The sequence below is a fragment of the Rhinoraja longicauda genome, chromosome 12, assembly GCF_053455715.1.
Source record: "Rhinoraja longicauda isolate Sanriku21f chromosome 12, sRhiLon1.1, whole genome shotgun sequence".
In the NCBI taxonomy this organism is placed as follows: Eukaryota; Metazoa; Chordata; class Chondrichthyes; order Rajiformes; family Arhynchobatidae; genus Rhinoraja; species Rhinoraja longicauda.
Genome location: NC_135964.1, coordinates 7978930 through 8002112, shown reverse-complemented (window position 1 = coordinate 8002112; position 23183 = coordinate 7978930). Strand labels below are relative to the sequence as shown.

General features: G+C 45.7%; 1 protein-coding gene across 6 annotated transcripts in view; it reads right to left on the bottom strand.

The window, feature by feature from the left end:
- The window catches only part of frmpd4 (FERM and PDZ domain containing 4), a 583956-nt gene that overhangs the window by 182328 nt on the left and 378445 nt on the right, over nt 1-23183 (bottom strand). Inside the window, exon 1 of one of the 6 annotated variants that reach the window (XM_078408971.1) lies at nt 3605-3874. The exons of the other annotated variants lie outside the window; for them this stretch is intronic. The gene's annotated coding sequence lies outside the window, so the exon portion shown is untranslated. Of the gene's footprint in view, nt 1-3604; nt 3875-23183 lie in introns of those variants that run through there. 6 annotated transcript variants of the gene reach the window in all.

Below are 23183 nucleotides of genomic sequence, written 5' to 3'. Positions count from 1 at the left end.
TACCCCTCAAATTGTCCAGCAATCTACCTCTGCTCATCTTTAATATGCGACCCAAAACCTCTCTCCTCAGTCAAACCTGTGTTCCTACCCTGCAGGCACACTTGGTGAATCACCTTCAAACCTTTTCAGATTTACATTTGATAATCCTCTTAAACAGATTGAGCGAGACCTTTCATTACACTAGAGATTAATTTAATTTAAGTTAATGGTCCTGTAATTGATGTGGTCTGACAATACATTAAACAGGTTGCATTTACTCATAAGGAGTTTAGAGCAGAAGATCAAAAGTGACCGGAGTAGAATTAGGCCATTCGGCCCATCAAGTCTCCTACGCCATTCAATCATGGCTGATCCATCCCTCTCTCCCAGCCCCATTCTCCTGCCTTCTCCCCATAACCTCTGACACCCGTACTACTCCATGCAATAAGATGCCAGCCATATTTAAAGTCTTGGGCCGAATATAGACTCTCGATCTGAATTGTAAAGCAGCTATCAGTCCAACAAGAACATTAAACCATTAAATTTGACAAGGACAGGTTGAAGTTAATTTGAGATTTGTAGCTGACAGTGTGTGAGGTGGTAGTAACTGGGGTATATTATACCCAGCACTAATGAAGATAGTTGTGCTTGTTGGAGGCCAATCATCTCAGTATTAAGAGAGGATACATTCCCACCGACCTGCTCGACAAAGTTGGAAGTGATGTTTCTTACTGATAATTTCTTCATTTAATCATTTATCAGCTCCATAGCTCAGTGGTTAGAGCACTTGTCTTGTATACCACTTGTCCTGGGTTCAAATCTCGCTGGGGCCTACGATAGTTCCATTTTGGGTGGCACGGTGAGGCAGCAGTTGTTGTCTTACAGTGCCAGGGACCCAGGTTCGATCCCGACTACGGGTGCTGTCTGTGCGGAGTTTGTACGTTCTCCCCGTGACCTGCGTGGGTTTTTTCCGGGAGCTCTGGTTTCCTCCCACACTCCAAGGACGTACAGGTGTGTAGGCTAATTGGCTTGGTAAAACTGTAAATGGTCCCTAGGGTGTGTAGGGTGGTGTTGGTGTGCTGGGATCGTAGGTCGGCACGGACTCTGTGGGCCGAAGGGCCTGTTTCCATTCTGTATCTCTAAACTAAACCAAACTAAACTAAATTCCATAGATAACAAAACCAGCAGACAATAACCATTCCCAACACAAGAGCATCCTTCTACCTCATCGTGAATTTCATAGAAACATAGAAACATAGAAAATAGGTGCAGGAGTAGGCCATTCGGCCCTTCGAGCCTGCACCGCAATTCAATATGATCATGGCTGATCATCCAGCTCAGTAACCTGTACCTGCCTTCTCTCCATACCCCCTGATCCCTTTAGCCATAAGGGCCACATCTAACTCCCTCTTAAATATAGCCAATGAACTGGCCTCAACTACCTTCTGTGGCAGAGAATTCCACAGACTCAACACTCTCTGTGTGAAGAAATGTTTTCTCATCTCGGTCCTAAAAGACTTCCTCCTTATCCTTAAGCTGTGACCCCTGGTTCTGGACTTCCCCAACATCGGGAACAATCTTCCCGCATCTAGCCTCTCCAACCCCTTAAGAATTTTATATGTTTCTATAAGATCCCCCCTCAGTCTTCTAAATTCCAGCGAGTATAAGCCTAGTCTATCCAGTCTTTCTCCATATGAAAGTCCTGCCATCCCAGGGATCAATCTGGTGAACCTTCTCTGTACTCCCTCTAAGGCTAGAATGTCTTTCCTCAGATTAGGAGACCAAAACTGTACGCAATACTCCAGGTGCGGTCTCACCAAGGCCCTGTACAACTGCAGCAGAACCTCCCTGCTCCTAAACTCAAATCCTCTTGCTATGAATGCCAACATAGCATTCGCTTTCTTCACTGCCAACATAGCATTCGCTTTCAATGACTGATGTACCACGACACCCAGGTCACGTTGCATTTCCCCTTTTCCTAATTGGCCACCATTCAGGTAATACTGCTTTCCTGTTCTTGCTGCCAAAGTGGATAACCTCACATTTATCCACATTATATTGCATCTGCCATGCATTTGCCCACTCGCCTAATCTATCCAAGTCACTCTACAGCCTCCTAGCATCCTCCTCGCAGCTAACACTGCCACCCAGCTTCGTGTCATCCGCAAACTTAGAGATGTTGCATTCAATTCCCTCGTCCAAATCATTAATATATATTGTAAATAACTGGGGTCCCAGCACTGAGCCTTGCGGTACCCCACTAGTCACTGCCTGCCATTCCGAAAAGGACCAGTTTATTCCTACTCTTTGCTTCCTGTCCGCCAACCAATTCTCTATCCACCTCAACACTGAACCCCCAATACCGTGTGCTTTAAGTTTGTCCACCAATCTCCTATGTGGGACCTTATCGAAGGCCTTCTGAAAGTCCAGATATAACACATCGACTGGTTCTCCCTTATCCACTCTACTAGTTACATCCTCGAAAATTTCTATAAGATTCGTCAGACATGATTTGCCTTTCATATGAATTTCAATGATATCGGCATCATGGCATTTAGTGGCACGACAATGGTATGGTTACTGTGGAACGTCTGAGATGGGAATTCTGCAGCAGACAATGTTCCTCCTCACTTCCCAAAGCTTTGCCAAAACCTGCAAAGCTGAAATTAGGATTATAATACTCTGTGCTTACCTGGAAAGGTGCAGTAGGAGCAATGCTGAAGAAACACCAACCAGCAAAAAACGCAGTTTGTTTAATCAGCACCTCATCGAATGCTAAAGCACCCATCTCCCTCCATAACTGGCAAATCATGGGTGTATCATGCGCTGTGCACATCATTGCGCCTTGCCCTAAAACCCCTTGATGGGAATATCATGTTGTTAAACCCCTTCCTCAAGTTACACGTTCTCCTGACTCTGACTGTAATTGCTATCCCTTCACTGTGACTGGAGTTAATCCCCACCCAATCCCACTCCACACAAGCTGCAGCAGTTTAAAAGAGGCTCGGCACAAACTAGAGAGAGGCAACAAAAAAAAAGGATGGTCTTGCCAGCTTTTCCCCATATCGAAGGAATCAATCATTTCTTTAAAAGGACAATAATGCACCGACCTCGTGGATTTGCATCAGAATTGGCATTCCCGCAACGAGGTTCCAACTGGTGCACCCGGTATCTTACTCAGCATTGTGGCTCACACTGGTTAAATACACGTCTGGGGGATTCATGTGTGGGAAGGAACCGCAGATGCTGGTTTAAACCGAGGACGGACACACAAGAAAGCTGGAGTAACTCAGCGGGACAGGCAGGCAGCATCTCTGGGGAGAAGGAATGGGTGGCGTTTCGGGTCGAGACCCTTCTTCAGACTGGAGGATCTGTGTGCCAGGGTGTCTGGGGAACTCCAAACTGTGCTCACAGATACCGACAAGGAGTGTCCCCAGCCTCCGACCAACGACACGAATAGCCCTGCCCATACAAAACACAAAAATCCATATGTTTGCAGCAAGTGCTTAATAAAAATTCAGGTGCATGCCACTACAACACCAAACAAGAGGCTCGGCAGCACACGATGGCAGACATGTTGGAGAGAGAATTATCATTTGAGACATTTTCACAGAAAGCCCCTTACCTTTCAGGACTAGGTTGGAATTAGCAGCCACAGATAGCGAGAGAGACGTTGCAGTTTCGCACAGTTTCTAATCCATTCTGACAGAGAGAGGGGGCGAGCGAACAGAGAGTCTGACACAGCTGTCAGGTGAAAACTGAACTGCACGCAAGGCAGGCAGAAGGTGAAAGATGTGCGTTGAGCCTGTGATCGGGAGGCGGTACTACAATCTGTGCTGAATAAGTGCAACTGTCTGAGCAACACTTCCAGAAGCCGCAGCTACATGGCTCCTAACCACTGGGAGGATGGATCGCAGTGCCTCCTGTTTAACCCCTTCAGCACAATTCAAACCAACCGTCAGCCGCAGCAAGTCTCCAGCAATTTTGCAATGTTGTCTGAGGGCCACTGAGGGATCTCCTGCACATTCCCGAGTTGGACCATAAAATCAGCTTCTCTTCTGGTCGAGAGCGTTCCCCGGTGTGGAATGCAATGTCAGGGGCACTGCTTTCGATGGGGAGTGATATCAAGATAGCTGTGGTGCAATAGCTCTCTGAAAGGATACACAGCAAAGGGCATGTTTTCTGCCCTACAGTGAATGCAGAAAAATAAGATGCCTTCCATTACACTCATTCTGGTATCCTATTAACAATAATGAGTTGAAGATATCATACTGCTCTGCCGGTAACGATACCTTGACAGGAGATTCAAGTAGTTGGGGGTGTGTGTTTTACTAGTGCTTGACCATTGACACCCGAGTTTCCTCTGTATTGTCTCAGCTGCAAAAACAACAAAATCTCAGCCGCGAATGAATCAGTGGCACTTGAAATGTGAAGCCCATTATCAGAATGATCTAAGAGCTATAATGAATAGCAGTATTCATTTCTCATTTATTTAACATTGCGTTCCCATTGTACAGAGCCAACGAGAGAGGAAGCTGATAGAACAAAGCCTGTTCACAGGTACACGATCGTCACACTAAAATCTGTAAATATGCCAATTCAACTCCTTCGCGGTATCAAAATTCATCAATGCTTTCTCAAGAATGGCCAAGAGAGGGCATTAATGCCCAAGAGGCCACCGTGAGGCACCTATTAAACAAAAAATACTTTTATAATTGCAGGAGAAAAAAAAACGTGAGAATGTTACTTTGTATGAGGTTTTTGGCTTTGTTCCCAGTCATAACTAAGAGCAAATGGAGCAGAGGTTAGTGATGTTAGGTACAAGCTCCACCAAAGGTTAATTCAAGCTCACTTCATTGATCCTGCATTTGGAATGGGCAGGGAAAAATTGGGATTATCGTAAAGAATAGCTGGCTATCGTAAAGAATGGCGGTGCTGGCTCGAAGGGCCGAATAGCCTACTCCTGCACCTATTGTCTATTGTCATAAGAATAGGAGCTGTGTACTCCTGGACATCCAGCTCAGTTTCCACTGACTCTGACGCGGGGAGGAGGGGGAGCTGAGGGAAGCTGGAATGGACAATGCATCATGACATTGTCGTAGCCCAGGGATTCTGGGCATCCGGGGCAGCCCAAAGCTTACGACCTTACCTCACCCCGTCACGGTATTAGGCACCGTTGCTAAGTCATGTTTCTTAATAGCATAGATCAAAAGGGATCAACTGATGACGAGAGATAACAGGGGATCTGATCCAGAAGGAGGACTGACACCAGAGTTTGTGGGGAAATTGAGGGGGTCAGCTGGGGAACAAGTTGCATGACCCCATGTAATCATGAAAGACGTGAAGGATTAAACAGAAACATAGGTATAGAATAGTGCACCACAGCAAAGACTCTTCAGTCCGCAATGTCTGTGCTCAACATGATACCAAGTTAATCTCCTCTGTTTGGACTTGATTCCGGTCCCTCCATATCCACATGCTAACCTAAAAGTCTCTTAAATGCCACTATCATATCTGTATGCGCCACCATTCTGCAGTACGTTCCCAGGTTCCCGTTTCTCTATGTTACAGAACTCACCTTGTACATCTCCTTTAATTTTTGTCCCCTTTGGCCTTAAAGCTCTGACCTCGTCTTTGATATTTCCACCCTTGGGAAAAAGGCTCAATGTCTACCTTTCCCATGCCTCTCACTGTCACAGTCTGTCCTGTTCACTCACCTGCCAGTCACGCCCACCACGTTAAGCCAACTCCCCTCACCTGTTCACTCACCTGCTCTAGTTCACCAATCAAGCCAGCATATAAACCCTTCCTGCACACACACTCTTTGCCACATTGTTCTTAGCCCTCATGCAAGACTCTCCAGCATTCTCTCTTGAACTGATTTCCCCGTTGCCGACCCTGCCTGCTCCCGACCTTCATGCCTCGTCGTCGCCCTGGTGAACGCCTCAGTCTTCTGTCCCCGACCACGAGCAGGTAGAAATAAAGCTCATTCTAAAACTACTTCCTTGGTTCCGTGTGCTGCATTTGGGTCTACCTGCGGTCCGTTACAGTCACAACTTTATCTATCTCCATCACGCCTCCCCTCCACCTCAGATGCTCCAGAGAAAATTATCCAGGGTTATCCAACCTCTCCCTGTAGCCGATACTCTCTAATCCAGGCAGCATTCTGGTACGCCTCATCTGCCCCTTCTCCAAAGCCCCCACATCCTGTAATGGGGCATCCAGACTTGAAGCCGGATGGGCCAGTATAGGTAGCTTCATTTCACTTTGCAGAGGATAGTGAATCTCTAGAAAAACTCCACCTCAGATGGCAATCAATGTTATAGAAACAGAGAAAATAGGTGCAGGATTCGGCCTTTCGGCCCTTCGAGCCAGCACTGCCATTCAATATGATCATGGCTGATCATCTAAAATCAGTACCCCGTTCCTGCTTTCTCCCCATAGCCCTTGATTCCATTAGCCCTAAGAGCTAAGTCTAACTCTCCAATATTATCTAATATTAACCTATTAAGCACCTTGTACACTTTACTGCTATACTCTGATATTACAATTTAGTTTAGATTTACAGCACAGAAACAGGCCCTTTGGCCAACAGTCCGCACTGACCAGAAATTGCCGCACATTAACACTATCCTACACCCACTAGGAACAATTTACATTTGTACCAAGCCAACTAACCTACAAACCTGTACGTCTTTGGAGTGTGGGAGGAAACTGAAGATCTCAGAGAAAACCCATGCAGGTCACGGGGAGAACGTACAAACTCCGTACAGACAGCACCCGTAGTCGGGATCGAACCCTGGGCTCTGGCGCTGTAAGTGCTGTAAGGCAGCAACTCTACCGCTGCGCCACCATGCCCCACTTAAAAAAATAAAATAAACCATTAATGAATGCCTTTTGTAGAACTATCGGCCTTCATTTCTATTTTCAAAGAATTACTTATTTGAACGTCTCAATCTGTTTGCTCGTCCATACATTTCTGCATTCAACAGCTCAGGGGAAAGAAGTTGTCGATGCCATCGGCAAAATGTCCCCTCTTGGAGACACTGTACAAAATTCCCTGGGTAGACTACCAAAAAAAGAGAAGAAACTTTACACCTTTAATAATATTTTCACTCGTATAACATCCCTTCAGCTTGGGTCTCCACTCGCGTTACTACGAAAGCAACCAAACCAAGAGAATTCCTCTCTCCGGAGTTAGACACAAAATGCTGGAGTAACTCAGCGGGTCAGGCAGCATCTCTGGAGAGAAGGAATGGGTTACGTTTCGGGTCAATTCCTCTCTCCATTTTGACAGAGCTACAGTTTTGGTTATCAATGAACTGAAGAATGATTCTCAATTTATATCAAACGAGAGTGTGCAGAACAATATGGGTTTGCATACATATACCTGTAGGATATGACACATCGGTCTTGCATCGGTCGAAGGGCCGAATGGCCTCCTCCTGCACCTATTGTCTATTGTATCTAAAATCGATAGACCAAGTCTGCAGCCACAATTTTCAGAGGCAAATCTTTGTAACTTCCAACTGCTGTTGAGAGATCTTGCTGAGATCACATGAATCATCTCTGCACTTGCCCAAAGATGGAGCATCCCAACCAGCCAAGTCCTTCTACGCTCAATTCCACTGGGTTCAACCCACTGAAACAAATTCCTTTCACACAGCCTCAAACCACTCAACACATAGACTACGGGTTTGGGAAATATACCAGTGCATGTGGATCAGAAGGCAAAGTGTTTATTTTAATTATAACCCTCAGTTAGTTTAAAATAAACTAACATTAATGATCTGGATGTCAATGTACAGGGCATGATCAGCAAGTTTGCAGATGACACAAAGTTAGGGGGGGTGGTGAATAGCGAGGAAGGGATCTGCAAGCTGCAGGAAGATATAGATGAGATGGTCAGATGGGCGGAGCAGTGGCAGATGGAATTTAATCCTGAAAAGTGCGAGGTGATGCACTTTGGCAGGAATAACTTGGAGAGGGAGTACACCATGAATGGAAGGACCCTAGGGAAGACAGGGGTACAGAAGGACCTTGGAGTACAGGTACACAAGTCCTTGAAGGCAGCAGGACAGGTGGACAGGGTGGTCAAAAAGGCATATGGGTTACTGACCTTCATTAGCCGGGGCATCGAATATAAAAGTAGGGGGGTAATGATGGAATTGTACAGAACACTGGTGAAGCCACAGCTGGAGTATTGTGTACAGTTCTGGTCACCACATTATAGAAAGGATGTGATAGCTTTGGAGAGGGTGCAGAGGAGATTCACCAGGATGCTGCCAGGGATGAAGGGCCTCGGCTATGAGGAGAGACTGAGCAGACTGGGGTTGTTTTCCCTGGAGCAGAGAAGGCTGAGAGGGGACATGATCGAGGTGTACAAGATCATGAGGGGCATAGATAAGGTAGATGGCGGGGAACTTCTTCCACTGGTGGAAGGTTCAACAACGAGGGGACATAGATACAGGGTAAGGGGAGGGAGGTTTCGGGGGGATGCGAGAAATAACTTTTTCACCCAGAGGGTGGTTGGAGTCTGGAACTCACTGCCTGGGGTGGTGGTGGAGGCGGGAACACTCAACGTTTAAGAGGCATTTGGATGGGCATTTGAAATGCTACAACATTCAGGGCTACGGTCCAAATGCGGGAAAATGGGATTAAAATTAGACTGTGTTTGGTAACGGGCGGCACGCACACGATGGGCCGAAGGGCCTCTTTCTGTGCTGTAGGACTCTATGACTCTAAACCAGTTTGAAGCACAAAGGGCCTGCGAAAAACAATGCTCAAAAACACTCCAAAGACGTACAGGTTTGCAGGTAAATTGGCTTGGTAAATGTAAAAATCATCCCTAGTGGGTGTAGGATAATGTTAATGTGCGGGGATCACAAGTCGGCGCGGACCCGGTGGGCCGAAGGGCCTGTTTCCCTGCTGTATCTCGAAACTAAACTAAAGATGCTGAAGTTCCACACAATTTACCAGGCAGGAATTTTGCCGTTGTGCTCTGACACAAATAATAATAAGGGTGAGCCTACTGAACCATATCAGGGAGGGTAACAGCTGAGGGGGTGAGAGTTAGTTTAAGGGTGTTTCTATTTAGTGATACAGCATAGAAACAGGCCCTTCGGCCCACTGAGCCTATGCCGACTATTGATCACCTGTTCACGCTAGTTGTATGTTATCCCACTTTAACTCATCCACTAGTTACAAACTAGGGGTAATTCTTTTTTACATTGGCCGATTAACCCACAAACGTGCATGCTTTGGGGATGTGGGAGCAAAACTGCAGCAACGTGAGGAAACATACGCAGAACAGGAGAACATGCAAACTCCACACAGACAGTACCAGAGTAGACCGTCAAACCCGGTTCTCTTGAGTTATGAGGCAGCAGCTCTACAAGCTGTGCCACTGCGCTGCCTGGAGGTTTCATTTATCCTTGTAATTAAATATGGTATTTAATTTTTCAGTGCTTTATGAATTATAGTTTTTATCTTTTATGTTTCAATATTTCTTATAATTTAAGCATTTCTGGCAGCCATGATTGTTGACTCAATCCACATGTGTGATTTCACTAGCTATCAAAATATTGCAGGGTGCAGCCCTTTACTTGGGATTTGCCGATAGCTTGCAGGTTCATATTCGGGACCCACTCCTGGTCACGGGGTATTTGTGGGGAGATAACTAGTGAATCGGGTCAGCCAACCCAATGAATCAGCTAAGTGGAAACTCTGGGCCATGGTCTCTACTAAAATGGTGGAAAGAGTAAGTGGACGCAAGGTGGAGGGAGGAACTGCAGATGCTGGTTTAAACTGAAGATAGACACAAAAAGGTGGAGGAACTCAGCAGGACAGACAGGAGCAAAGAGGTCCTTCTGCAGTTGTTAGGAGCAAAGAGGTCCTTCTGCAGTTGTACAGGGCCCAAGTGAGACCACACCAGGAGTACTGTGTGCAGTTCTGGTCTCCAAATTTGAGGAAGGATATTCTTGCAATTGAGGGCGTGCAGCGTAGGTTTACTAGGTTAATTCCCGGAATGACGGGGCTGTCATATGTTGAAAGACTGGAGCGACTAGGCTTGTATACACTGGAATTTAGAAGGATGAGAGGGGATCTTATCAAAACATATAAGATTATTAAGGGGTTGGACACGTTAGAGGCAGGAAACATGTTCCCAATGTTGGGGGAGTCCAGAACCAGGGGCCATAGTTTAAGAATAAGGGGTAGGCCATTTAGAATGGAGATGTGGAAAAACTTTTTCAGTTCAGTAAATCTGTGGAATTCTCTGCCTCAGAAGGCAGTGGAGGCCAATTCTCTGAATGCATTCAAGAGAGAGCTAGATAGAGCTCTTAAGGATAGCGGAGTCAGGGGGTATGGGGAGAAGGCAGGAACGGGGTACTGATTGAGAATGATCAGCCATGATCACATTGAATGGTAGTGCTGGCTCGAAGGGCCGAATGGCCTACTCCCGCACCTATTGTCTATTGTCTATTGACAACATCTCTGGAGAGAAGGATGCATCTCTCATGGCTCCCATTTCTGCATTTGAAGTCCAAGTCTCATCTCTAGGGCGCCACGGTGGCGCAGAGGTAGAGTTGCTGCCTTCCAGTGCTTGCAGCGCCAGAGACCCGGGTCTGATCCCAACTACGGGCGCCGTCTGTACGGAGTTTGTACGTTCTCCCCGTCACTGCGTGGGTTTTTCTCCGAGATCTTCGGTTTCCTCCCACACCCCAAAGACGTACAGGTATGTAGGTTAATTAATTTGGTATAAATGGGAATTGTCCCTAGTGTGTGTAGGGTAGCGCTAATGTGTGGGGATCGCTGGTCGGCGCGGACTCGGTGGGCCGAAGGGCCTGTTTCCGCGCTGTATCTCTAAACTAAACTAAACTAAAGGTCCCATCTTAGCCCCCTAGAGCCTTTCATCCAGCATTACAATAGTGTTTTGAGGGAACTCTACCATCAGAGGGACTGTCTTTTGGATGAGATATTACACCTGGGCCATCCATCCCCTGAACTGAATATAAAAAGTTCATGAAATAATTTGAGTTTTGGAAATTCACAACTTGAAAAGTCATTTTGTCTCTACAAAAATCTCAGCTGCTCTAATCATAGCCCCATCGTTTTCCATTGGTCTGGTTTGGAGAATTCCTCCTGAGTTGAAAGGAATTAGCTATCATAAGAAGGAACATCTTAAATTGCATTCAGGAAATTGCTTTGATCGAACTTAAGTTCAAAGAGACTTGTCCTACTTTGATTTATCGCAAGACTCCATGCAATGACTACACTGCTTGCCTTTCATCTGGCTAAGTTAAATATTTAACAATGGCATTATGAAATTGCTCTGGATTCCAATTGATACTAATTCTAAACACTTCAATTAATCGTTTTCAGCAGATTTTTATCCAGTATTTGCAACGCATTTTCAGCATCCTTTTTAAATTTCAGATTTCTGGCGTCTGTAGATTTTATAGACAATAGACAATAGGTGCAGGAGTAGGCCATTTGGCCCTTCGAGCCAGCACCGCCATTCACCGTGATCATGGCTGGTCATCCACAATCAGTACCCCGTTCCTGCCTTCTCCCCATACCCCCTGACTCCGCTGTCATTAAGAGCTCTCTCTAACTCTGTCTTGAAAGCATCCAAGGAATTGGTCTCCATTGCCTTCAGAACCTTTTTTTCATGCTTTTAATTTTCAAATGCTCACACTGATACCATCGCAAGCTCTGCACATTTTTAATATTCTTCTGACAGGATCAGAATCTAATATTAGCGGAACATTAAAGTATGCACATATATCAATATCTAGCCAAACACATATGGCATCAGCACCATAAAACCTAATAAAAATGCTTTAATAAAAATCTAGATGCTTGCTTCGATGACACTTTCAAGTTGCTCAGTAAACAGAGAAGCAAAGATTAGGTTTCAACCATGCACAGACTCAGTGTCTTCCAAGTCCAACTTGAATCCCATACACCTGCTGACTTGAAAGGGAAGGCTGAGGTGTTGTGCCTTGGACAATTAATTGAGTGGAAGTGGAGGCTTGCCACAAATCAGGTCTACTTTAAGAACCAGTCTACCTGTGCTTCCCAGCTTCGTGGGTGTGCAGGCTCTTCAGGACTGCAATGATCGCCATGGCCGGACATTAACTGCAGAAACCCCTCATCAGGCCTTCAGCCCAGGGTTTCAAGCAGTGCAGATCCTGTCAGAAAATTCACTCCAGATCATCCCGCATCTTTCTCAGTCAGAGAGTAACTTTTTCAGTCAGAGAGTTGTGAATCTGTGGAATTCTCTGCCCCAGAAGGCTGTGGAGGCCAAGTCTCTGAATGCATTCAAGAGAGAGCTAGATAGAGCTCTTAAGGATGGCGGAGTCAGGGAGTATGGGGAGAAGCCAGGAACAGGGGACTGATTGAGAATGACCAGCCATGATCACATTAAATGGTGGTGCTGGCTCGAAGGGCCGAATAGCCTCTTCCTGCACCTATTGTCTATTGTCTATTGTCTATTGTCTTTCTGGTCTGAATAAATCTCTGCCATTCTGCACAATATGCTAAGACTTGTAAATTAATTCCTCTCATTACCTTTTCATTTAAAGTCAATGCATATGTTATTCATTGTGTGTTGCACCACTTTTGGTTGCAAAACATGCACTGAACTCAGTAAAATGTTTACCACCTCAAGCAACTGGATAAAGTAAATAATGATTATATTACCTTCAGATTTTCAATATACTTAAAGTTAAAAAAAATATTTAAATGATAGAAAAATTTGCAACAATAAAAAAAAAATGCCTGTGCTGAGAATGGACAGTTGTTCAATTCTCGCCCCGGTAACAGTCAGACACTGTTTGGAACTGTGTAGGAAGGAGCTGCAGATGCTGGTTTAACTGGGCCCTAGTGAGGGTTTAACACAGTTATACAGGGCCCTAGTGAGGGTTTAACACAGTTGTACAGGGCCCTAGTGAGGGTTTAACACAGTTATACAGGGCCCTAGTGAGGGTTTAACACAGTTATACAGGGCCCTAGTGAGACCGCACCTGGAGTACTGTGTGCAGTTTTGATCTCCAAATTTGAGGAAGGATATTCTTGCTATTGAGGGCGTGCAGCGTAGGTTAATTCCCGGAATGGCGGGACTGTCGTATGTTGAAAGACTGGAGCGCCTAGGCTTGTATACACTGGAATTTAGAAGGATGAGAGGGGATCTTATCGAAATATATAAGATTATTAAGGGGTTGGACACGTTAGAGGCAGGAAACATGTTCCCAATGTTGGGGGAGTCCAGAACCAGGGGCCACAGTTTAAGAATAAGGGGTAGGCCATTTAGAACGGAGATGAGGAAAAACCTTTTCAGTCAGATAGGTGTAAACCTGTGGAATTCTCTGCCTCAGAAGGCAGTGGAGGCCAATTCTCTGAATGCATTCAAGAGAGAGCTAGATAGAGCTCTTAAGGTTAGCGGAGTCAGGGGGATGGGGAGAAGGCAGGAACGGGGTACTGATTGAGAATGATCAGCCATGATTACATGGAATGGTGGTGCTGGCTCGAAGGGCCAAATGGCCTCCTCCTGCACCTATTGTCTATACCGAAGATAGACCGGAGTAGCTCAGCGGGTAGGCAGCATCTCTGGAGAGAAGGAATAGGTGACATTTCAGGTCAAAATGAGATTTAGGGGAAAGAGAAATGAGAGATATAGACGGTGATGTGGAGAGATATAGAATAAGTGAATGAAAGATATGCAAAAAAGATGACAAAGGGAACAGGCCATTGTTAGCTGTGGGCTAGCTGAAAACGAGTTACAGACAATGAGACTCAACAAGACAACAACTTTGAAGCTGATACAATGACTTGGGTGGGGGAGGGACGGAGAGAGAGGGAATGTAAGGGTCGCTTGAAGTTAGAGAAATCAATATTCATACTGCTGGGGTGTAAGCTGCCCATGCAAAATATGAGGTGCTGTTCCTCCAATTTGCATTTGGAACTCCTATACTTTTTTTTAAATGTATTAATCAAGTCCCCCCGCCCTCTGTTGTGTGTTTTTATTATTATATTCTGATATGTTAGTACATCTACTTTTGTAAGAGCGCTGTGAAACTTCTCTTTAAGTGTGCTTAGTTTGAGCTCTGCATTATTAATTACAGCTGTGAGGCCCTTCTCCATCTCCTCCTACCCCACTCCCTCTCTGCCTCGGTTCCTATCCACCTTCCACCTCCATTCATCCAACCACTGCAATCCACTCCCTCGGTCTTGTGAGGGAAGGAACTGCAGATGCTGGCTTACACCGTAGATAGACACAGAATGCCGGATTAACTCAGCGGGACAGGCAGCATCTCTGGATACAAGGGATGGGTGACGTTTCGGGTCGAGACCCTTCTTCAGACTGAGAATCAGGGGAGTGAGTGAACTCTCGTCGGAGAGAGGAAGAAGTCTTCTTCAAAGTAGGAGAAAAGTCTTCTTCAAGTAGGTTCAAATCTTCTTCAAATCTTCATCTTGAGGAGATTTCACAGTGGAGCAGATGAAATTTGTAGGCAGGAACTGCAGACGCTGGTTTGCACTGAAGATAGACACAAAATGCTGGAGTAACTCAGCGCGACAGGCTTGTGTTCAGCCACTTTTCCCTCTCCTTCATTCCTTCATTCCCTCTCCTTCATTCTCCTACACACCTCAGCTTCTTTCCTTCATGTCGAATAGGCTCACACCCAACTCCCAAAGATGAGGGACCTAACATACTAATACGAAACATACTGCCCAAACTAATGACCGTGGCCGATTCTTTCAGTGCAAAATCTCCGAGAGGAGACATATACACATTAACATGGAACATATGAAATAGGACAGTGCTGGAAACAGCCTTTTGGCCCCACATGTTTGCAGCAACCACAATCCCAATCCAAATTAATCGTTATCACCCATCCCACAGTCAACAATGGACCATTGTGGCCTCCACATTTTCTTGATTATCATTTGCTTTCTGCATATCTCCCATTCATTTGTCCCAAGTACCGTCTATATCTCCCATTCCCCTTTCCCTGGACTCTCAGGCTGAAGAAGGGTCTCTTCGCGAAACGTCACCTTTTCCTTTTCTCCAGAGATGCTGCCTGTCCAGCTGAGTGACTCCAGGTTTTTGTGTCTGTCTTCCAAATTAATTCCATCGGCCTTCACATTACTGGTATCTCTCCATTGCCCGCCTTTGCATGTGTCTTTCTAAATGCTTCTTAAACATGACTACTGTATCTGCTTCTACCACCTCCCTATTAGACACACCTCCCCCACTTTGCAGCAGTCTATGGTTCAATTACAGGACTCATCACCTGTCTGAAACCCACCAAAACTGGAGGTCATACTTATTCCTGAGGGACTACTTAAGAAGGGCCTCAAGGGGCTGTGTATGTGTGTGTGCATGTGTGTGCGTGTGCGTGCGTGTGCGTGTGTGCGCGTGTGTGTGTGCGTGTGCGTGTGTGTGTGTGTGTGTATGTTGGAGCTCAATGTAGATCAAACATCCTCAGATATAGTGGAGGCTTTAGAGATATTAATCGCAATGTAAATATAATCTTACAATGCAAAACATGTGAGAAAGCAAATTATTATGAACTTCTTTCATAACCACTAACATGCTTGACAGTCGGCGAGGTTCTTTTTGGATGTTGTTAGCGACTTATTGCAAAAAAACATAGTCAATCTTTTGCTGACAACAAGCTCTTGCAAACAAGATAATGATGATAATTAGGTAACCTGTTTTATTGATGCCAACTTAAGAACAGCCCATCCAGCAATCAACGTCTTTAAAATTATATCCATCTGAGAGACCATCGTGGCTGAAGGATGGATTTTTTAACAGAGCAGCATTCACAAAGCATTGCATCAGAGTGTCCACCTGAATGTTTACACATGAATCTTTGCAGCACAACTGTTCACCCTGTTCCTCCTCTCCAGAGGTGCTACCTGACTCACAGCTGTGTGCACGAGCAATTGAATACTGCAAAATATAATCAATCACTAGTTTTACTTGCAGCAGAGTGGAGTGTGGAGAGGGAATATGAAGAATTTATAAGACAAACATGCGCGTCACTCACATTTATTTTCACAAGTAATTTTGCAAAAAACAAAACTCATTTATTAATGGTTACGACAGTGAATATCATTGCTTCAATTAGCCGGTCCAGCAGCAGATTCTCATGCTAAGGCAGCATCGTCCTTAATGTTAGATTAATTAAATGAAGTACATTCACCTTGTAAGATATTTCCCTGGTGACCTATGTTGCTTATGTACATCCTGTTCTGTTTTGTTGAAGTTCCAGTTGGAATGGTTCTCAGATTTATTCTTGAGGGGCAGCGTACCTCAGCGGTCTGCTATTTTTGATTATTAATTGGCGTCTTTTCTCTCTGGAGCTGTTGCCCATTGTTTTTTTCATTCAGTTTAGCATGGTTTATTGTCATGGTTTAAGTACAGTGAAAAGCATTTTTGTTGCTTGCCATCCAGTCAGCGATAGACAGTTGAGGGGCAGAACGTAACGACGTGCGGGGCAATAGACAATAGACAATAGGTGCAGGAGGAGGCCATTCGGCCCTTCGAGCCAGCACCGCCATTCAATGTGATCATGGCTGATCATTCTCAATTAGTACCCCGTTCCTGCCTTCTCCCCATACCCCCTGACTCCGCTATCCTTAAGAGGTCTATCTAGCTCTCTCTTGAATGCATTCAGAGAATTGGCCTCCACTGCCTTCTGAGGCAGAGAATTCCACAGATTCACAACTCTCTGACTGAAAAAGTTTTTCCTCATCTCAGTTCTAAATGGCCCACCCCTTATTCTTAAACTGTGGCCCCTTGTTCTGGACTCCCCCAACGTTGGGAACATGTTTCCTGCCTCTAACGTGTCCAACCCCTTAATAATCTTTTATGTTTCCATAAGATCTCCTCTCATCCTTCTAAATTCCAGTGTATACAAGCCTAGTCGCTCCAGTCTTTCAACATATGATAGTCCCGCCATTCCGGGAATTAACCTACGCTGCACGCCCTTCAGAGAGTGGTGGGTGCCCTGATCGAGCTGTCAGGGGTGGTGAGGAGGCAGATATGATAGAGGCATCTAAGAGACTGTTGGATAGGCACATAGATATGCGCAGGCAAAGGAGGTTATATCAATGTGCAGAAACAAATAACTGCCACAAGTATATTTGGGAAGCATTCATAGGACATGGAACGTAGAAGATAGGACAGTGCAACACAGGTAGGGGTAGGGTTGCCAACTTTCTCACTCCCAAATAAGGGACAAAAGGTGACGATACCGCCCAGCCAGCGGCCACGTGCTCCCGCTCCACCAATGGTAGCTACCCGGGCCGGGAGGCGGGTTGCTATGCAACCTCCTTTAGGTGGCGCCTGGGCCTCCGGGCCTTCAGCGGCCCCCGGGCCTACAGTGTCCGAGCCTACACTGTCCGGGCCTACAGCGGCCACTGGGCCTACAGTGTCTGGGCCTACAGCAGCCACTGGGCCTACAGTGTCTGGGCCTACAGCGCCCCTCGTGACTAATACGGGACAAACAAATTTAGCCCAATAGACGGGATGTCCCGGCTAGTACGGGACAGTTGGCAACCCTAGGAACAGGCCCTTAGGCCTACAATGTCCGTGCTGAACATAATGCTAGAATGTAGTTTACAACCCAACGGTATGAACATTGAATTATCCAATTTTAGATAGCCTCTAACAAAGCCCTCCCTACCCCCCGCCCCCTCTACCCCACAACCTCCACTCCCCTCTCCCCTCTTTCACTACCCCCCTCCCCTGCTTCTTTTCTCCCTCTAGCTTCATAATCTGCAACTTGTGTTCTTATCTCTGGCCTTTGTCCCACCCATCTGCCTATCAAAACCCCCCTCGCTTACGTCACCCTATTACCTGCCACGTTGTCCGGCCTCTCCACTTTCACCTATCCATGTTCTCCAGAGATGCTGCCTGACCTGCCGCGTTACTGCAGCACTTTGTGGCCTTTTGCATATTAACTGGCATCTGCAATTCTTTTTTCTGCACATTGATATAATCTTTGCTTGTGCGCTATCTACATCCCTCCATTCCTGCATATCCACGTGCCTATCCAAAAGTCTCTTAAATGCCCTTATCAATAAACAATAGACAATGGACAATAGGTGTAGGAGGAGGCCATTCGACCCTTCGAGCCAGCACCGCCATTCAATGTGATCATGGCTAATCATTCTCAATCAGTACCCCGTTCCTGCCTTCTCCCCATACCCCCTGACTCCGCTATCCTTAAGAGCTCTATCTAGCTCTCTCTTGAGTGCATTCAGAGAATTGGCCTCCACTGCCCTCTGAGGCAGAGAATTCCACAGATTCACAACTCTCTGACTGAAAAGGTTTTTCCTCATCTCAGTTCTAAATGGCCCACCCCTTATTCTTAAACTGTGGCCCCTTGTTCTGGACTCCCCCAACGTTGGGAACATGTTTCCTGCCTCTAACGTGTCCAACCCCTTAATAATCTTTTACGTTTCGATAAGACCTTCCTCTCATCCTTCTGAATTCCAGTGTATACAAGCCTAGTCGCTCCAGTCTTTCAACATATGACAGTCCCGCCATTCCGGGAATTAACCTAGTAAACCTACGCTGTACGCCCTCGTATCGTATCTGCCTCCACACCAGACCTTTGGCAGCACATTCAGGGCACCCACCCACCACTCGCTGTGAGAAAAACCTGCCCCGCACGTCGTTACATTCTGCCCCTCAACTGGATGGATATCGCTGCCTGGATAGCATGCGTCAACAAAGCTTGTCACCGCGCATGGGTCCATGTGCCAACTAAACTGCACTCTACCTTACAGCGATACTCTCTCATCTTTGCCATGGGAAAAAGATTCTGACTGTCCCACACTAGAATCTGGAAGATCTCCACTGCACAACCGTACAGCTCCTTCGGCCATTTTACGAAGAGTGGTGCTTGGAGAGAGTGCTAAATCGAAGATGAAACTTTCTTTTTCCACACCTTACCGAGGAGCCAGTTTCACATGGAATATTCAAGATGACTATCGCTCACCCCTCACCGACCTCCTGAGGGAACTCACTAAATTCTCTCAGATTCCATAAGGTGCCTTCGGGCACAAAACTCCAGCAGTGTTAATTGTCAGGATTAATCAGAGCCCTTCGGAATGTGTTTACCGTTAACCTGGAACACTGAGAGAATATTATAGTGAGTTGGGTCGTCAGTAAACCAGCACCTGCTACTTGTCCTGAACATTTCTTTGTGGGTGTAAAAAAAAAAGATTCTGGTGTAAGAAAATATCTTGGTAACACTCAGATTATTTTTTTCCTCTTGCAAGTAAAACATGGACCAAAGATAAAATTATATCATTCTTCGCAGCCATTTCCCAGCTTGGCTATTCTCAATTTCAATCAGCTGCAGTACAACATACACTTACAAATAATCTAAAGGTTTCACAAGGAACCGCTTAGGAATTACAATTCCAGTAGCTCTCGCTGCCATGGAAACCAATGCATTAATATTGCAAGGCTTTTCACAGCGTTTGAGCAAAAAACACATATGAAAATAAAATAGAACATACTTATGTAACACGTTTCCTGACCCAAAACGCGTTTTAATTGTTCTACCCAACAAATGGAAATTTGCCCAGTTATGCTCTGTACACAGATAAGGTCACAAGTAATAGGAGTGGGAATTAGGCCATTCAGCCCATCAAGTCTACTCTGCCATTCAATCACGGCCGATCTATTGCTCCTTCCTCACCCCCATTCTCCTGCCTTCTCCCCACAACACCTGACAAATACCAGAATAAATCCAATCTGGCTAATTATTGCTTAATCAGCCTACTCTCAATGGCTAGCAAAGTGATAGATGGTGTCACTGGTGTTATCAAATACCTGTTCACCAATGACTACTCTTGAAGTGAATTCAATGGGAATGTAAAAATTGGAGCCATTCGAGATCCCATTACTAGCAGTGTGAACGTGATCGGGTAACTGGCTCCACTGACCCTGGTTGAAAAATGAACATTGGCAACCGCTGAGAAAACTCCACTGCTCTTCTTCAGAATAATGCCCTGCCATCTTAAACTCTCGCTGAGCTAATAGTCTCAACGTCATGAAGTCACCTTCAGCAGTACAGCATCTCCTCAGTACAACATTGCATTGTGAAATAAATTTCCTGTGAAATTAACTCTGTGAAATGAATTTCAATGTAGTGCACATCCTGTCAAAGCTGAACTTATAACTCTTGGCTGAGGTGCAAATGAGTTACCATTGAATCACAGTGTTTCATCAATTGATTATAAACTTACATCTGTGTTAACTCATACTTCAGGAATGGGTAGGTTAACCTATGATGAGCGTTTGTCGGCACTGGTCCTGTACTTGCTGGAGTTTAGAAGAATGAAGAGGGACCTCATTGAAACAAACAGAATGGTGAAAGGCTTGGATAGAGTGGATGTGGAGAGGATGTTTCCACTAGTGGGAGAGTCTCGGACTAGAGGTCATAGCCTCAGAATTTAAGGATGTTCTTTTTGGAAGGAGATGAGGAGAAATTTCTTCAGTCAGAGGGTGGTGAATCTGTGGAATTCCTTGCCACAGAAGGCTGTGGAGACCAAGTCAGTGGACATTGTTAAGGTAGAGATAGATAGATAGAGAGATAGATTCTTGATTAGTACAGGTGTCAAAGGTTATGGGGAGAAGGCAGGCGAGATAGATCAGCCATGATTTTAATGGTGGAGTGGACTTGATGGGCTGAATGGCCTAATTCTACTCCTATCACTTATGACCTTATGACTTCAGATGTTGCTGAAACAACTGCATCCTTTGCAATTATTCCCAGACATTCACGTCAAACCACCCCCTGAATTTGAGCGAATCAATTAATTGATGTAAACATGGATTGGATCAAAGAGAAAGCTTCTTGGAGTCGTACAGCTTGGAAACAGGCCCTTCTGCTCAACTTGCCCACACCGGCCAAGATGTCCCAGCTACACTAGTCCCAACTCCCTGCATTTGGTCAATATCCCTAAAACCTGGCCTATCCATGTTCCTCTCTATATGAAAATAACTGCAGATGCTGGTACAAATCGATTTATTCACAAAATGCTGGAGTAACTCAGCAGGTCAGACAGCATCTCGGGAGAGAAGGAATGGGTGACGTTTCGGGTCGAGACCCTCTCTAACTGTTACTTAAACGTTGGGATAGTCCCATGCTGACCAAGACGCCCAGAAGATAGAGAGATAGAGATAGAGAGAGATCGAGAGATCGAGAGCTAGAGATAGAGAGATAGAGAGAGGGAGAGATACATATACACATATGTATACATATAGTATATATATATCAAGGAATTGAGATAGCATATTGTAGGGTGAGAGACCACCAGAAGAGGAGATATAAGATACCTGGGAAGCCGTTGTAGACAGTGATTCTGGAGTTATGTCGTCTAATTGGACATTTTCTGGTGCTGTTAATGTGGCCTAATTGAAAGTGTTCTATTTCTCACTGGCCTACAAGCAGCACTCTAAAATCAATAGCAACAACAGGAAATTCAGAGAAATGTATTATAAAACCCATTCCCTTGCACCTCCTTACGCTGGTAGGATTGTCCCAGGCCTGATAAGACCAAATGCAGGCTCAGCATGATGCAAGGCCTTCACTCAACAGCATTATATGGAGATAGACACAAAAAGCTGGAGTGGCTCAGCGGGACGGGCGACATCTCTGGAGAGGAGGAGTGGGTGACGTTTTCGGGTTGAGTTACTCCAGGATTTTGTGTCTATCTTCGGTTTAAACCAGCATCTGCAGTTCCTTCCCACACACTACCATGGACACTTGCCGCTACGCGTGGCGACATTTTGCCTAAAACTCACACTTTTCATTGCGCGTATCAGTTAATCTACTAGAAACCACTTCAAAAAAAGAAAAAGACCCAGTTAATATCTTATAGTATAAGAAAATAACGGCAGATGCTGGTACAAATCGAAGGTATTTATTCACAAAATGCTGGAGTAACTCAGCAGGTCAGGCAGCATCTCAGGAGAGAAGGAATGGGTGACGTTTCGGGTCGACCCAAAACGTCACCCATTCCTTCTCTCCTGAGATGCTGCCTGACCTGCTGAGTTACTCCAGCATTCAGTTAATATCTTAAAAGACCGACAGAAATTATTTGAGAGTTGTCCAACTTGCACAGATGTTCCGCTCTGTTGAAATGAATGGACTCAATTGTTCCCGTGGCGCCAGGGTTTTCAAGAGTTAAATCATCTAATTTGTACTTGTGGTTATGCATGATTCTGAATGCTTCAGCCTTGTCTTCGGTACTCATATAGAAACCAGCACAGCTCTGGAGGACCTTGGAGGCAACTTGATCGGCATGGACGAGTTGGGCTAAAGGGCCTGTTTAGATTTTTTTTTTAGATTTAGAGATACAGCGCAGAAACAGGCCCTTCGGCCCACCGAGTCCGCTCCGCCCAGCGATCCCTGCACACTAACACTATCCTACACCCACTAGGGACAATTTTTACACTTGCCCAGCTAATTAACCTACAAACCTGTACGTCTTTGGAGTGTGGGAGGAAACCGAAGATCTCGGAGAAAACCCACGCAGGTCACGGGGAGAACGTACAAACTCCGTACAGGCGGCGCCCGTAGTCAGGATCAAACCCGAGTCTCCGGCAATGCATTCGCTGTAAGGCAGCAACTCTACCACTGCGCCACCGTTTCAATTCTACTGTCGCTTATTCTACCCAACAAATGGAAATATGTCCAGTTATGCTCCGTTCACACATAGCAGGATAAATCCAATCTGGTTAAGTATTGCCTAATCGGCCTACTCTCAATTGTGACACAATCAGCAAAGGGATAGATGGTGCCACTGGTTTTATCAAATACCTGCTCACTAGTAACACTCGCTCACAGATACCCATTGTGGGTTTCACCAGAGCACTCAGCTCCTAATGTTGTCACACCATGGGTTGGCATTGGCGCAGTGGTAGAGTTGCTGCCTTACAGCCCTTGCAGTCCCAGAGACCCGGGGTCGATCCCGACTACGGGCGCTGTCTGTTTGGAGTTTGTATGTTCTCCTGTGACCGGGTGGGTCTTTTCAGAGATCTTCGGTTTCCCCCCACACTCCAAAGACGTACAGGTTTGTAGGCTAATTGGCTTGGTGTGTGTGTAAATGGTCCCTAGTGTGTGTAGGACATACAGTGCTAGTGTGCGGGAATCGCTGGTCGGCGCGGA